Genomic DNA, 17,742 nt, shown 5'->3' with positions numbered 1-17,742 from the left:
CAGTAGTAGAACAATTCCCTAGCACGCACAAGGGCCTGGATGTAAGCCCAAGCACCACAAAAAAAAAAAAAAAAAAAAAAAATCATTTATGTTTCACATGCTTGAAGGTAATTTTATACAATATTCTTAGTACGTCTGCATTGTGACTGTGAACTATCACACAGGTCAGGTATGAGATTCTCCAATTATGATGTCCTGTCAGTGCTCAAAGAGTTTTGGGATTTGGAACATTTGGGATTTAGATTTTTGGATTAGGAATGCTTAACCTGTATACCCATCCACAGGAATACTATTCAGCTATGCAAAGCACAAACTGCTGATAAACACAACACAGATGAATCTCAAAGCATTATCCTCAGCAAAAGAAGTCAGAAGCAAAGTGCATATACTTTGTGACTTCATCTATATGCAATTCTAAATAAGGTAAACTTTAGTGTCAAGAATCCAGATCAATGGTGGTCAAGAGATAGGGGTGGGAGATTGATTGAATGGGGCATGAGGGGACTTTTGGTGAGGAGGGCATGATGATGGGCATATATTTTGATAATGACAGTAGCTACACGGGTGTAGAGATCTGTTAAAAACTCACTGAACTGTACACTCATAAAGGTAAATTTTGTCATACATAAATTATACTCAATTTTTAAAATTTTTTAAAAAGACCCTTGAGGTTACAGTCCCAATTGAGAAGTGCTAGGCTCTGAAGCTAGGAGAGAGTGTTGGACACCTCCTGCTCTCTTGGCTTCTTTGTTCTTTTTCCTTTCTCTCTCTCTCTTCCATTTCTTCCTTTTGCTCTTCCTCCCTTCCTTCTTCCCCCGTTCCTTCATTCCTCTTCCCCCCTTCCCTCCCTTCCTTCATTTCTTTTTCCTTTCCTCCTCCTTTTCTCTCTCTCTCAAAAGCCTGCCACCTTCTTCTCCAAGCCAAGCACGGTGACAGGCCCCTGTGCTCTAAGCATTTCCAGTACTGCCATTACGAATTAGTGGAGATGATCAGACACCCAGGTAGATTGGTTCTCAGTCCACTTGAGAGGGGCAGATGCTCTGCAAAAATGGCCAGTGACCCACAGAGAAGGCTGGCAAGACCACAGGACTCTTGCTGGGTCCCTCTGTGGCTTCTGCCTACCAGGTACAAACTATGAATACATTAAACAAAAGAAGAGGAAATGCCTTTCTAAGAATTACTAGACTTTGGGAGCAAGGAAAGTCATTTGTCTTCAAGAAAGGGGGAAAAAATGTTCCTTCCTTGAGACCTCCACTAGAGGATGGGGAGGGGATAAGTGAAAGGGTCCAGCAGGGGAGAGTGGGACATGCAGAGAACAGGGGAAGCATCTCTGAGGAAACAGCAAGGTGAGTTCTTCATCTTAAGCCCTGGGAAGGATAGGGAAAGATGGAGCCCTTCATCCAACCAGTGCCCATATAGCCTCCTAAGAGCACCCTCATCAGACACACCCCACCCTCACTGAATGGGAAGAGAACAGAGAGATTAATGGGGTGGCGGGGGGAGGCAGCAGGAATGGAGACAGAAAGGAGACTGGCATGGTTCCCTCCTGTGGGCTGCAGGAGGCCTCTGGCAGCCAGAACATCCATCTGCTGTGACCCACCACTAGTAGACTTACAGGAAGGGATGGGGACAGTGATGAACCTACAGCCCCTTGCTCAGAAACATACCAGGAAGTGAGCAGAAGGGCCCACCAGCTTGGGAGTAAACCACAGCAGAGTCATCAGTCGGGGCTCTTCTGGACAAAGAGAGTGATATAGTCTCTCAGCCAAGAGGCGGAGGTTGAGTTCAGTCAAGCTCAACCCAGACGCATAGGCAGAGGACAGAGGACTGAGATGCCAGCTGCCCTCCAAGTTCTGTTTAATGGAAGTTGAGAGAGCCAGTCTTGGAAGACTGGTGCTTTCACTATCTTTCCCCAAAGAGAGTTGGTCCCCCTAACAAGCTAAGAATGAGAAGATTAGGGAGCATAAAGGCAGAACCTGGTCTAAGACAGAGAAAGGCCTCCACAAGAGAAAACGTAAAGAATTCTGGTGTTCTAGTAAGTGAAGAGTCAAGAGACCAGCTCCAACTCTAACTTACTCTACTCCAGGTCTGGAATAAAGCTATATCCAAGAGAAATATCCTGCCAAACCAGGACAGCCCATACGTAGAACTGAAAATCAGCCAAAAACCTGTCAGCTCTCCCAAATTACAAGAAGGAAGGATTAACACCCTAGAAGGTGGTGTACTTTTGCATTTAGGAGTTAAACTATGTATTACATAGTCACCATTGTTCACTTCTAGACCAAAATTGTATCATTTGCAGAAAAATGGGTACAAGCAGAGAGCATCATGTTAACCAAAATAAACCAGATTTAGAAAGTCAAAGGCCATATGTTTCTCTCATATTTGGAAGCTAGGGAGAAAAATGGAAACAAAGGGATCTCATGAAAATAGAAGGGAGGCCAGCAGGGTAGAGAAAGAGCCAGGAGGGAGGAGGAGGGGGAGAGGTACTGGAGATCAAAATTGATCAAATTATGCCATATGCAGGTACAAATATGATACGCTGAAACCCACTGTTCTGTGTAATTATTGCACACCAATAAAAAGTGTCACTCACTTCTATATAAAACCTATTTATGCTGTGTTACTAAGAACACATTGTTGTATCTATTATGAATCATAGAATAGACTGACCACTGTAATAAATGTGAGTGTACGCAGGCTGAGCAGAGTCTGTCGTGGTTAACAAGTGTTAAGATTTGTTATGATTTTGAAGAAAACCTTGTAGACTTTTTATTTGCAGCACTATGGTAGACTAGATATTCTATCAACTTTACTTAGAAAACTGGATACTATAGAAAAAAATCTTTTAAATCACTAACAAGCTGGCAATTTTGTAAGAAATATTAGCAAGCAAAAACTAAGTAAAACCTGAAGTCCAGCACAAAAGTCATGCCCTGAAGCTAGCTTGAGGACATCTGCTAAGAAAAGTGACCTTGAGCTTCATCTTTTGCAGCCTCATGGGAAGAAAGGGACAAGATGAGAATTTCCCACAACTGATAAAAGATATTATAACGTGGATCCAGGGACTCCAATGAATACCAAACATGAGAAAATAATAAGAAATGTATACCGATACACTTTGTGAAATTGTAGAATACCAAAGGTCAAAAATATATGATGAAATAAAGTAGAACTAGGACTGGGGATATAGCTCAGTTGGTAGAGTGCTTACCTGGCAAACACAAGGCCCTGGGTTCAGTCCCCAGCACCACAAAAAAAAAAAAAAAAAAAAAAAAAAAAATTGAACTGTATTGTTTATAACACAGCAAAAGTGAGGTACTGAGCAACTCAGTGAGAACCTGTCTCTAAAAAATACAAAAGAGGGTTGTGGATGTGGCTCAGTGGTCAAGTGCCCCTGAGTTTAACTCCAGCACCCCCCCCCAAAATTAATAAAGATATTTAAAAGTTATATAATAATTGACAGAACGCAAAAGTCAAATGAGGATCTCAAAGTCAACACTGGTTCTTTAAAAAAACAGTAACCAATAAAATTCTAAAAGGACTATGTAATACGCAAAAGCTGAAGACACAGAAGTAATAAAAACAAAAAGGGGTCATAACCACAGATGCTACAGAACTTCAAAAAGATAAAAGCATGTTATAAATTACTCTGCAGTAAAAATGTGAAAACACAAATGAAATGAACAAATTCCTAGAAAAATCTGATTTAGACCAAAATTGAGTCAAGGAAAAAAATTAAAACTTGAATACCCATTAACTACTGAAGAAGCTGAGTAGTGGTTAAACAACTTCAGGAAAGGAAGAATTCTAGCTGTATAAAACTCTTTCTGAAAACAGATAAGGAGAAAACATTCTACAACCTATTTGATAGCTCCAGTATAAATTCAGTAACGAACCTGACAAGGAGAAACTGAGAAGGAAAAATTACAGTCCAATACATTTCTGAACACCATCAAACCTTCTAAACTAATAATAGCAAAACAAACCTAGCAACGGATAAAAAATGAACCCATTATGACCAAGCCAAATTTATTCTAGAAAAACGAGATTAACTTTGGAAAATGAGTTTACCAGACATTAATAAATTAAAGGAAGAAAAATATTAACCAAGTCCTCTCAATAAATACAGAAAAAGTGTTTTATGAAGTTCCATTTATGATAAGGAAAAAAAATCTCTTGTAAACCACAGAAGAAGGGTAGCTCCTTATTTTGATAAAGAATGTCAAAGTCATAGGTAACATCATTTTCAGGGAAAATGTTGAACACAAAAGGCAAAAACTAAAATTTTAGAAGACAATAGAAAAGCTATATTGTTCTTCAGGATGTCCTTAAAAAGACATGTAATGTTGAATGATAAAGATTGATACATTTTTATTACGTTAAATTAAGAATTTTTACCACTCTAAAATACTAAAAAAAAAAATCATGAAAAATAACACAAATTAGGAGATGATTTTTGCAACCATGAGTAACGGTCTTCAGCATATATAAAGAGCTCCTACAAATAAATAGGAAAAACATAAAATACACAATTTTTAAATAAATAGGCAAAAGACTTGAGAGGCACTTCACACACACAGAGAAAGAAACACCAAAAGACCAACTATATACAAAAAGATTCTGCACCACTTTATCAGTCAAACATATGTAAATTAAAATCAGCTAAGATATTGTTCTATTGCCATGAGACTAACAGCAATTTCTGACAATATATGACAAAATATAAAGTGTTAGCAAGGAAACTGAGCAACAGGAAGCATTCCACACTGTAGCTAGTTATTGGACATTAATTATTTGAGGTGAAATTTATATAACCTAATGGAAATTAAGTTTGAACGATTCTAGCATTGAAAATGCTCATAGTCTGAAACCAGTAATTCTACTACTGTGTTTATTCCCTAAGCAAACTTATATACATGCTCAGCAGGACTTGAACAAAAATGTTTATAGCAGCATTATTTATAACTGCAAAAAACTGGAAATAACTGTTCATTAATAATAGAATAGATATATAAACTCTAATATACTTACTCAATGGAATATTGCAGTTCAGCAAAATGAAAAAAAAATTCAACTACACTCAACAATGTGGATGAATCCAAGAGCGAAACATCTAACAACCATTTGGCATTCATAGTGCCATGTTCCTGCTGGGGCAGGTGTAATCCCCTTAGGAAGGAGGGGAGGAGTTGATGAGACTTCAAGGGAGCCCTGTAGAAGCAATCTACCAACTGAAAACCAAGTGATAGGGAAATATTCCAGTTCTGTCCACCAGTGTGGCCTTACTGGTGTGCAGGGCTCAATATGAGCATCAGAACAAATGCATACAAATGGGTTTCCAATTATACTAAGCCACAAACGTGTGTAACTAAAGAAGACATTGCTTAGGAATGCAAATATAAATGTAAGACAATAAAGAAAAGCATAGGGAGAAGACATAGAAATATCCCTGAGAAGGGCAGGGGATGCAATGTATAGCAGTAACAGGGGACTTCAAGGTAGGAGTAACAGTCTTTCAAATCGACTGCTTGGCACATGGGTGCTGGTATTACTACTCTTCAGACTTTTACATACAGTTTAAGTGTGTGTGTATATATATATATATATATATATATATATATATATATATATATATATACTTTTACACTTTATAGTTTGTAGTATCGAATGTCAATTCTATTCAAAATTATTTCAACAGATGCTCATAGAGAAAATTTTAAGAAGAAACCATCATAGGGAATCGTTGTGTTTCTGCCATATCTTTTCTAGTTGCTGGGCAAAGATGATCTCCTAGATTGCAATTGGTGGTGCTCTAACCCACTTACCATTCTAAGAGCTTCTGCCCAAGTCACTCCAGAAACATTCTTGCAAGAATCTCTCCTGCCAGGGAGAGCAAGCTGAGTACATTCTGCTCTGGCTCCTTCATTTAATACAATCATAATCATGGTCTTTTTTTTTTTTTTTCTCCCTGTAAGTTTCCCAGAATTTTCTCAAATTTTGACATGTTCAAAATGAGGACATGGAGCAAATGACCATACTCTGAGTCTCTTGCATAGATTTCAAGGGTGATCCCATTGTAAGTTCTTCACCACATGCTTCAGCTGTGCGGTGCCCCATCCCCCTCATCAAGATTTGCTGACAGAGAAATTTCTAACAGTGCATTAAGTGTATACCAATGGCCAGGGAGTGGGGGGTCATCTCCAGGGCTTGCACATATGTGCCATTTTTGGCAATCCCAGCAATGTTTGGCATTAGTAGAGTCAAACTTTCAGTTTTTCAGCTGTTTGTGAATAACCCCTAATAGCCACATCCATGATAATTTATCTTTTTTTTTTCTTTTTTCTTTTTCTGGAGCACCAGTGTGAACTGTGTGTTGTAAAGTTACAGCATAAGAGGGAGAGACCAAGCCTTCTTCCAAGGTCCAGCATCCCCAATCCAAGGTGCTACCAGGGACACAGAAACTCTATGAACAAGAGAAAAACTTTATTTTCTTAAGTACAAGTTGAAAATGCAAATAATTGGTGGCCTGTGAATAATTCTAGGAACTTTTCTCCCTGTGAAACCAGTTGAGGAAAGAAGTCCAAAGCCTACACAAGTATTTTTGCATTTGCAAATTTGGGGATCGACCAAGAGTTTAAGATTGAGAATGTTAAGGGTCTACTGTATTGAATCTTGGTTGAAGATGTTTTCAAAATTCTTCTGTTAAATCCATTCTTTTTTTTTTTTTTTTAAGGGTTCCTCTGATCTTAAGATAGTGTCACATCTAATGTCAAGCCTGGAAGTCCAGTGAACAATTAAACAGACTAAAATTGGTGACAAACTCAGCATAGCATGTCATGTATTTATGATACTGTGTGTACATTTTTTCCACCTCTTTCTATTATTTGTCCATCAGCTTTGCCTTAAATCCCAGTTATGTAAAAATAACTGTTTTTTAAAAAAGTTGACCTGGATGGGATGCTCAGATCCCATCATCTCCCTGGCCTCAGATCTGGGGGGCATTCTCACTTCAGCCCTATAGCGCATCTGGATGTAAAACTCCACCTTTTATTTTCCACAAGAACTCTTGGCATTCAGTAATGCTTGTAAAGAGCAGAGAAGTTCCACCGCTCGTGTACATGAGGTGGCCATGGCTAGAAAGCCCACCCTCACTGTCCTGTCCCCAAGCATGTGTTCCCAACAGTCACTGTCCCAACCAGACAGCTTTCAGGATGGTGGGGTTCAGTCACTCCCCACCACCAACTCCCCCTCCTCTGCCTTCCAAGTTCCCTGGGATTCCAAGGAATCCTCTTTTCTCCAACTTATTACAATAGGAGCCTTGTACTTATATACATGGAAACTTTAATGAGTTCAGAATATAATTTCTGATTATATTCAATGACCTCATATTGAGAGTTGTTTTTAGAAAATTTAAGAATTTCTTCCCCTAGGTTACCAAAACAATGAATTTACGTGTAAGTAGAAAGTGAATACTATTCTCCTGTTAATTTTAATGAGGTCTTTACATGTTCCACATATGTATTGCACTTTAAAAACACTCCTTAAAAAGCATCAGCACTCATTTTCCTCTGCTTTTGTTTCTCCTTTTGCCATTTTTTGGAGCAAACTATAACTGCAAAAATCGGCAGAGGGTCCAGCCAAGCCGCGCATCGCTCACATAAGTCAGCCGTCCTTCCAGTTTTGAGTATTATGTCTGAATTAAGTAAACACGGCTGCTGAGCACGGGGTGTGGCCAAACATCTTGAACTCATTCCTCTGATGGAACAACTCTGGTAGTGGTAAGGCCACATCCCCACACAGAGGCAAGAAACGAATGTCACCGGGGAGCACCTCCCCTGCTCCCCTTCCATCAAGTCTCTTCCAACTCCAGCACTCAAGTCAGCAGGCTGGAAGGGTCTAAGAATGTCCTCCAGTTACAAGACAGACTGAGGTTCTCATGTCCCCTTAGTATTTTCTACAGCATGAAATGTTAAAACATAACTAATAATAGCACAATAGTTCCCTAATAAATTGCAACAAAAGATGATAAGGCTCCCAATTAATTTCAATAGCAGGGCTCTATCATTGTACTATAATTTGATTAGCAAACCCTTAGCTGACCAGAAACCCAGGGGGGTTCTGTTATCCTGGATAGCTATGCTTTTTCTTCTAAATGTCATGCAAACAAAAAAAAAAAAAAAAAAAGAGAGAAAAGAAAAAAAAAAGCCACTTCTAATTCTCATGCCTTCTTAAATTGGACACATAAAATATCATTTAAACTCTTTGTAATAGACAAGGCTCATTGTGAGTATTGTCAGTTACCGTGCTACAAAGCAGAGTCCTGAAAACCCAACAAAATATATAAAATTTCACTAACTGCTTGTAGCAAATATTTATATTTGACTTAAAACCCCATGTTTTGAATTCTTGTATCTCTTTTATATTTTATTTTACTTTTTTTTTGTTTGTTTCTTACATTACTATTTCTTCATACTGTTGCTTGACAAAAGAACTTTAATTATCATTTTATAGTAGTTTGTTAATCTCCTCTAATTTATTCTTAGAACTTTATAAACAAAAGCAGAGTCCTGAAAAAGGGCTTGCAATTGCCTTCAACAATCAAACTGAGTGAACTGTAGCTCACAGCCTTATGACAGCTCTCTTGATTGACCTTTTGTAAATGTGCATTCCAGATCGTCTTGGTACTATTCTAACACCTACCAGTTACACAGCACATGTTACTTTTTAGCTGATCTCACTTTCTACTCAAAACTTCTCAGTACACTTAAAACAAGTCAAGGGCTTTGGCCAGATCTCACCCCAAATGTGAGCACTGCCCGTTCACCTAGCCAGGGTTTCCTGCCCTCTGCCTGGTACAACTAGAAATTTCCAAATATGCTGTGACTCCCAGGGAAACAGAATGAAGAACAGCCTGTCAGGGCCTCTCTGATGGGCATCATGGAGGGCAGAAAAGAACCTGAAAGACACCTGGGAACTCAGAGCAGGAAATGAGAGACAAGTGAAAAGCTATCCAGTTGTCACACGGCTTTCGTAATGTTATCTTCGATCAAGTCGGTCCTGCAATCTGCCAGGACTTCACACTAAATGCATCTTCTTCTTGCCCGTAACTTTCACATGCTAAGTGTCTCCATGGCTCACTTGGCAAGGGTCCAAGGGCAGCACACACTTCTCCACGCCAACGAGGGTGGCTGCCACTAAAACGCAATGGGTGGAGACAGCTCAATAATAGTGCCAGTTGAGCACATCTTGATTCACTGCCACTAAGCACAGTCTAGTAGTTAGTAGTTGGCCCTTAAAGCAAACCCACTGGGAATGCTGAGAGCAAAATAGTCTTAGCCTTAAGTGGCCTGACTTTGCCACCAAATTAACAAATCTATCCAGCAGCCCTTGGCTGAGACACTAAGGAGTGTGACAGGAAGACTTCGTGTTAACGATTCTGCATACTGTGGGGTGTCTTAACAAGAGCAGGGAGGGAAGAGAGCACTACATGTCACACACACCCTCCTCTCAGATATCTGCAGATATCTCAGTGGGACAGTCATCCTCCTACCTTAAAAAAAAAAAAAAAAAACCTCAGAATTTTAATGCAAAGATGGAAAAGGCTGCCAACCTCTATGGGTCTTCTCAGCTTTAAAGAGCAGAGGTCCAGCAGCTCAGTCAGTACCCACAGTCTGCTCTTCAGTTCCACAGGGCACACAGCCCCCAGAGCAAAACTTACCCCTGGTGGGTCAGGCACTCTTCCCACTCTGGCTGTTCAATGGGAAGCAGGAAGGACAGCTAAAACCTGGGCCTTCACCTGGATTCAGAATTTTCTTCGAGTTAGGAACCTGGCTGGGGGCAATGCAGTGACCAAGATGGGTGAAATTGTCACTGAAAGTTCAGACGAACAATGACTGGCTGAAAGAGGGATGGGAGGGTCTCAGATCAACAGCCACCAAAGCTAACACCATGCTGTCCTGAACAGGAGACACGTGATCTTTGCCCTGTGCTCCTCACATTCAAGTCATTCAGATGGTTCCTCTGGGCACACGCTCCCTCTTCCCAGCACACACACATACACACACACATACACACACACTTACATAAAGACATCATAAACAACTGTAGCACCTAACTTCTGCAGTTTGGGGAGGACCAGGAGATAGAGGGGGATTGGCTGGGCACAGGGTCTAATCATTAGTTGGGCTTACATAATCACACAAATATGGCTGGACACTTCCCTGGAGATCAGTTCAGCAAATGCCTCATTATCACTCCCCCATGCTGACCCCCAGCACCAGAAGGCAAGACAGGGTTAACACCGAAGCACCCCATGTAGCTGGAGAAGGCAGGGACCTGGCTGCTGCCATTGCAATGTCAAGGGCTGCCAGAAACTTCAGGGTCCAAAACAGAGGGCCAAGGTGCTGCTCATTGGCACCTAGTCCTTCAGACTCTCCTCTTGCAACCACTGTCCCCAAAGTTCAAGGGTAGACCAAGCCACAGAAGTTCTGACCTGCAATGTAAACCAAACCAGTTGCTTGAAGGAAACCAAGGCCCCAGCCACCACCTCTGTCCAAGCTAAGGGCACAGGTTCTCCGCCCCACTCGGGAGTCCTCAGGCAGCCTAGACAACTCATCAGGGGCCAACTCAGCACCATGAATGTTTCCATTTTAAAAGATGGTAAATGTGGGCATAACTCAGAGGAGAGCCACCTGCTTTGCTAGTGGGAAGGCAAGAATCCCCACCAGAAGAGGAGTATGTGCTTAGCTGGGAGTCCTGTGTTTGGGGCAGAGGAGTGATTTTTGTTTAGGAACATTTGCAGGGGGCAGGATTAAGGGGGAAGGGAAAGCTCTCCTTCTGTCTTGGCACCAAGCATCATATGAATCTCATTCTCAACCAGAGAGAGGATAGAGTCGTCCTGAACAAGCCCGGAGCCACAGCCACCACAGCTGGTAAAAGAGGCAATGCCTCTGCCCACAGCCAAGGCTCTGAGAGCCCAGAGCCGAGTTCCCGCACGCCGCTGCTGCTGCCGCTGCCGCTGCCGAGCCAGCACAGGAGCGAACTCAGGAGCGCTCGGCGCACACAGGGTTACACACAGCCGGGCCGCCGCTGCCGGTGATTGACGCGCGGGGGTCACTTGAGGCTCGCGCAGCTCCCCCAGCACAGGCACGCGGTGCGCTCAGCCCACCCTGGGCACCACGGCCGCCCACCCGGCTGGCCCCTGCCCTTGGCCTCCGGACACCTGGCCTAAGAAAGGAAGCGACAAAATGGAATCGCAGCTCGTTATTGCAGTTCCCGGTGGCGGCCGCAGGCAAAAAACACAATCAGTAAGATAAAGCACAAGGAATCCATCCGCCGAATAAAAACCCAGAGTCCCCTACCTTCGGCCTTGGGATGGCAAACTGGTCCTGTGTTCTCTGACCCACGGATCCAGCCCCTTCTTCATGAATTATTCCGGCCAGTCGGGAAATTGTGCATTTTTTTCATGAACACCTGTTTCAAGTAAGGGGTAAAGACCTTATTGAAAGAATTGTCCTTAAAAAATAGCCTGTGCATACGTATGTCCATCCAGGCATGCATGCGTGTTTGTATACACACGTATGCACACGGAAGATCCATGTACATTGGAGCACCAAACTAGGCAGTGGGATAATGGGAGAGTCGGCTGGTTGTGAGCATGCTCACGCCGGGAACAGATCCACCCTCTGTTATTCCTCTGAATAAATATAAATCACCATCAGAAACCCAAACAGAAGCATCCCTCTTGAATTCCTGCTGCTGAAAAACACGGAATAAATTCAGCCCGCAGACACAGAATCTAATCAGCAGCTGTTTTCTGAATCCAGAGCCAACCCATGCCGGGCTTGTCTTTTCCACTAGGAGTCCAGGCCTTTTTTTGAAAGGGGTTTTAACCTTTTAAAGATACAGTACACCAATTATCACTTCTGAATAGCCATCATGTGGAGCACAGGAAGCCAGTCCCATGCCCAGAACCATACAGGACAGGGTTGCATGGAATAACAAGGATATCATTTATCGGTGCCCTTTAAAAAGTACATTGCATGTGTTTCACATATAATATATGCATGCACATAAAATACACATATATGGAGAGAGAAAATATGTAAATGTAAGGCATAAGACTAGGCATACATATTCATTGCCTGATGAGCTTCTGGGTGATGAACTGGCATGTTATGTAAACTCTATGATCCTTCACTTCCGAACACACATGTTCCCTTGGTCAGATGATCAGGGAACTCTTGTCAGCACAGGTGCCATCCTGCACCAGCCCCTTACTGCTGATAAAGAGCCAGGATGCCTGCAATAGTGGCTGAAGGAAGTGGGGACCTCTGGCGCCCCAGAGTTCACCACAGGGCACTGTTTGCCCTGCCCTGCAGTTTCAGAGACCATGTCCTCAAGCCAAAAGATAATTCTGACACTATTTCTAATCTCTAATATGATCTAGGATCAGATTTGGTTCCAAGACCGATTTTCTTCCAACCAGAATCAGGAATCAAAACTACCACCTAAACCACAGAGTATCAAAAATTGAGATCTTGCCCTTCTTCAAGACTTCAATGAATTTTTGTTATTTTGTTTTTATTTTTACTCTTATGTGAAAAGTAAGGTTGAGCATGGAGGTAGAAAAAACAGGGTAGAGAGATAAACCACCCCCAGTCTAAATTAAAAAAAAAAAAAAAAAAAAAAAAACAACTCACCAAATACTTCAGCCACCCAGATGGTGTTTATTCTAGTTTTGCTTTGGCTTTTAAAGAGGCAGCACTGAGAAGAAGCAAAACTTCTAACCTTCCTCATGCTTGAAAGGAAGACAAATGCCTTTTTCAGTATTTTTTTTTTTTTCCACACACATTCCCTGTATCCCGACCCCCTGCAAGCTCTGGAACTTCAGAACGGGGCTGCTCTGTCCTCCCTGGTTCTTGCCCATTAGCAGTAGTGGCCACCGGGCTCACCTCCATGGTATTCCTACAGTCACTCCAGGGCAGGTCCCTCCAGCTCTAGCACCAGCGCCTACTCCCTCCCTTGCCCAGTCCTGCCAGGTACACACTGACATCAGTGTGTTGTCACTCTCTCACCTGGTCGTAGGCACCCTCTGCTTGGTCCTCCCAGTCACTCACACACACACACACACACACACACACACACACACACACACATACACTCCCGCTCTCCCATCCCTCCCCCTTTCCAGGGCTCTTTAGCAGAAAATTATCATATTTCATGTGTCATCGCCCTAGCTAGCTGGGCCTGTCACCAATTGGCTGGGCACTGACAGCCGGAAATGTCACCAGCCACACAGCATGGAGCTGGCTCTCCCTCAGTCACCACAGACCTGAGCCCAGGAGGCTCAGTGACAAGGCACAGACCTACCACAGGGAGCCTGTCACTCTCTCCAGGCCTCTCCTTCACCCAGCACTGGGGGAGGGGACTGTCAGGGGAGGAGGAGGGAGGGAACTGCAGTGAGGGAGGGAGCTCCTGTGGAGAAAAAACTAAAGATGTTTCCTTTCGGATTGAAAGATCTGGAGAAAGTGTTTCTGACAAAAACACTCTCTCTTCACATTAAAAAAAAAAAAGTCAGGAAGGCTGGGTGTAAACAAGATTTCAGCCCGTGGGAGTTCATCTGCTGCTGTCTATTCCCCACCTAACAGCACATGCACCAGTGGAGAACCACAACATCTCCAGGCTGTCAGGCAATCCAGAAAGCGATTCAGGTCCATCCGGTTACCTTTACAGCAATTAACCCTCCAGGAAAGGAGGTGTCAACTTGGCTTTGCAATGCATTGTAAAGTCCACGACTTTTCAAGAAGCAAATGGTGTTTGTGGTAATAACAGGAGTCACTTGCATCTGCCACCTGCGAGTTTAATGAGATTGAGCATTTAAGTTGTCTCTTCATTCTCTTCTCCTGACTGAACTACTTGCTATTTCTCTGGCCCTTGGTGTAAAAATTGTTTCTCAAGCCTTTCATTATGTTTAGGGTCTAAAGAGAATCTTTCCAGAGAGAAGGGGCCAGAAGGTCATTTGGCTCTGCCATCCACATGATGCTTCAGTCCCCCTGACTAGCTCTACACTGTGGCTTTTGGTTTGTGGAATGACAAATTGGGCTCCTAAGCGTACCCCTTTTCCTTCCTACCCCCAATACCACTTTCATGATCAACACATCAGTGGCCATACTGGGAAACAAAGAAAGATGCCCTCAAGAAAGCAGACATTTTAGCAGAGTGTGGTGGTGCACACCTGTAATCTCAGCAGCTGAAGAGGCTGAGGCAGGAGGATTGTAGGTTCAAAGCCAGCCTCAGCAACTTAGCAAGGCCCTAAACAACCTTGTAAGACCCTGTCTCAAAATAAAAATGAAGAAGTCAAAAGAAAGTAGACATTTTGAAGAATAAGGAGAAAATCCAAAGTTGACAGGGCAAGGGTAAGGAAAGGTTGATTTGAAATGATCAACTCATGATCTACATGGGCCCCGAGGAATTAAGCACTTGGGGTTCCAGAAAAGGGTCCTGGAAAATTCTAAGCTCAGAGAAACAAGACTGGACAAGGATCATGGTCATCAATGCAGGGGTATATTAAGGACATTGAGAACAATTATCTCCACACAGAGTAATTAAACACAGAAGTTATCTCACAGCTTCTATGGAAAGTGGGAGGTTTGTTCTTAATATGAAAAGAAGCCAGAGGCTGGACAGGAGCAGGACACCAGCTCCTCTGGTGATATGATTAAACACACATGCATGCATGCAGGTGTGCGCATACACACAGCAAGAAAAAGAAACTTAAATAAGCAGGAGAAAAACAAGAGGTAACAGAGAGATCTAGAATGTCCAATATGACTCCAGCAGGAGTTCCAGTTGAAGACAACACCATCAATGAAGAGGAAAGCAATGACCAAGGAAGCAAGAGAAGACCATTCCCTTAAGCTAAAGAAAGAAGTCAGGGCTCACATCATATCCTGTCTGGGCAGTAGGCTCACTGAACAAATACACACTTCTTGATGCAGTCTGCTACTCCAAGAACAAAGACAAACAACCACAAGCTTCCTCATAGGGGAGAACAATCTGGCTGCTTAAAAGGAAATTAAATCAGACTGACCTCCTACTTCTTGTCGGCAACACTCTTCTCAAAGACACTGGCACAGTTTTTATAGGCTTCCAAGGGAATGTTATTTGAACTCAAGAGTTCTAACTGCTGCTCAATTCTAATGTCCCTCTCACGTGATGACAAAATAAAGGTATGTTTGAAGACACAGAAATTTAACACCCTTTGTTAAAAAGTTTTTTTTTGAGGAGAGGGGAGTGAAGATCTCTTCAAGGCAACAGGGAAAATATGCCAGAATAATGAATTCAAGGAAAGAGAAGATAGGTTATAATAGGAAAATGTAGTGAAGAATAAAACTGACAAAATATAAGATTAAGTATATAATTGAAAATGTGATTATAAAATTTGTTAGAAATTTGAAAGATAAAATTTAAATGCTTTAAATACATAGTTGTCCCACTAGTCTGCAGTTTCACTTGCTGCCATTTCAGTGACCCCTAGTCAAGAAGAAAAAGAAAGGTAGGTATAGCAAAATGACAGAGAGATCATATTTGCATAACGTTTATTACCTTCTTGGTTTGTTTGTTCTATTTTGCTATTATTGTAGCAATGGAGAAAAGAATATATTATTTAATAAATAGTATCACGCTGCAGCGATCTATTTGAAAATCACTATTTTACCTCTTGTACTTTATTTTAAAACTTGTTCTATTTTCAGAAAAAGATATTTCAAAGAAGAGATAGATATTATGATTGTTCAATCAGTCATAGATTGGTATAAACTTGTTTCTCCCCAATGGTGAAAAGAAAAATATGTGGTCTTTCAGACTATTTCAAAATACCATTGCGATATACTAAATAATGGTTCCCAAAGATATCTACTTCCTAATCCCTGGAAGCTGAATGTTACCTTATACAGTAAAAGATATGATTGAGTTAATGATCTTGAGATGGAGAGATTACCCCAAGTTATCTGGGAGGACCCTAAATGTAATCATCAGTATCCCATATAAGAGAGAGGAAGAAAGCAGAAGAGAGGTTGAGTTTCAAGTGCTGCAGCCACAAGCCAAGAAATGCTAGAAGCCACCAGAAGCTGGAAGAGGCAAGGAGTGGATTCTACCCTGGGGCCTCTGGAAGAAGCATGGCCCTGCCAACACCTGGATCTCAGCCCAGTGGAACTGAGTTCAGATTCTGGACTCTAAAACTATAAGCAAATAAATAGATTGTCTCCAGCCACCAGGTACGTAGTATTTGTTATAGTAGCCACAGGAAACTCAGAAAACCACCATGATAAGCACAGTATTTCCCAGGGATTACAATTATTATTACCAGCAGCAATACTTACGTGTGCTTAGCACTGCTAGATTATTTACATATCTCATTTAATTCACATATGAGGAGGAGGCAGAGAGTTGGGGTTGTTATGGCTCTGCCCCTTAGCAGCAAGTGACCTTGGGTAAGTTAAGCAACCTCCTGATGCTGCTCTCTGTCATCTATAAAGCAGAGGTAAGAATGGCACCTACCTTTTGGGGCTGTTGAGAATACAGTGAGGCTGCCTATGTCAAGTGCCTGGTGATAAGACTCATAAATGGTAAGGAATAATGAGAATGTCCTTACGCAGCACTGCAGTCTGTCTTCCAGAACTTTCTCTGATTCTCATTCTTCCCTTTGGATATATACAGAACAAGGGTCTCTCCTAAATTCCTGAATGTCCTTCAAATACCTAGAGACAATGATCATGTTGTCAGAGTTCAAGCTTCTCTAGGCTAAAATGCCTTTGGTCATTGTCCTTAGGAGTTCATCTGGAGTCCCTTCCCATCCTGGTCACCTCCCCTGAACACATTCTGTGCATCTTAAGATGTGACTCCAGACTCATCACCATATTTATTCTAGAGCAGAGTTTCCCAAACTATAGCCCTTGGTATAACCTAATCTTTTCAGTCACAAGTGAAATATGGATTTGACATTTTTGAAGGCTTATAAAAAAAATGGGCACAGAACATAATTTGTGACAGAGACCATATGTGGCCTATAAAGTCTAAAAATGTTTACTATTTTACCCTTCTCAGAAAAAGCTTGCCAACTCTTGTTCTAGAAGATACTCTCCTTTTATCAGTATAAACTGCTGAAGATTTTTGGGCAATCAAATTGCACTACTCTACATTCTGAACTTAACTGTAAGGCTACTGATGGTTCCATTTCTATACATTCTCCCCTCCCTTTTCACTTAGTAATAAAATTCTTAGCTAGGAACATAGCTGCTCAGCTAAACTCTACATCCCCTATGGGAGGATGTGACCAGGAGACAAGGGTCTAGCCTGAAGCCTTGGGGTGTCATTTCCCTGTCATGCTCTTGAAGGGAAGGATCCCATTCTCCCCTTCCCTTTCCTATTGGCAGGAATGTGGACCTGATGGTCATTGGAAGAGGGGTGTCAGAGCAACAAGATAGAAGGCTCCTGGGTCTCTGGTGCTACCATTCTGCTCTGTGCTCCTTATTCTCAATTAGTGAAGGGGACCAAACTTTTAATTTATTTATCCACTGTTCTTTCTATCTTTGTGACAGCAAGTGAATCTGTGCCCCAATATGACCATCACTTTCAACTCCCAAGTATCTTTCAAATTGCTACTGCCAAGCCACACACTTCCCTGGCCTGTGCCCACACCACACAGCTAATTTGTTGAACCCCTTGACAGGACTTTAC

At 42.1% G+C, this 17,742-nt stretch overlaps 1 protein-coding gene across 3 annotated transcripts in view; it reads right to left on the bottom strand.

Moving 5' to 3' along the window:
• Positions 1–17,742, bottom strand: part of Hivep3 (HIVEP zinc finger 3) — a 460,068-nt gene that overhangs the window by 342,541 nt on the left and 99,785 nt on the right. For 2 of the 3 annotated variants that reach the window (XM_047541216.1, XM_047541224.1), the window contains exon 2: positions 11,364–11,475. The gene's annotated coding sequence lies outside the window, so the exon portion shown is untranslated. Of the gene's footprint in view, positions 1–11,363; positions 11,476–13,079; positions 13,128–17,742 lie in introns of those variants that run through there. The other variant, XM_047541232.1, reaches the window with a different exon arrangement.

The sequence above is a fragment of the Sciurus carolinensis genome, chromosome 1 (assembly GCF_902686445.1).
Source record: "Sciurus carolinensis chromosome 1, mSciCar1.2, whole genome shotgun sequence".
Classification (NCBI taxonomy): Eukaryota; Metazoa; Chordata; class Mammalia; order Rodentia; family Sciuridae; genus Sciurus; species Sciurus carolinensis.
Note: the sequence above shows the minus strand (reverse complement) of the source record. Positions and strands in the feature narration are given on the sequence as shown.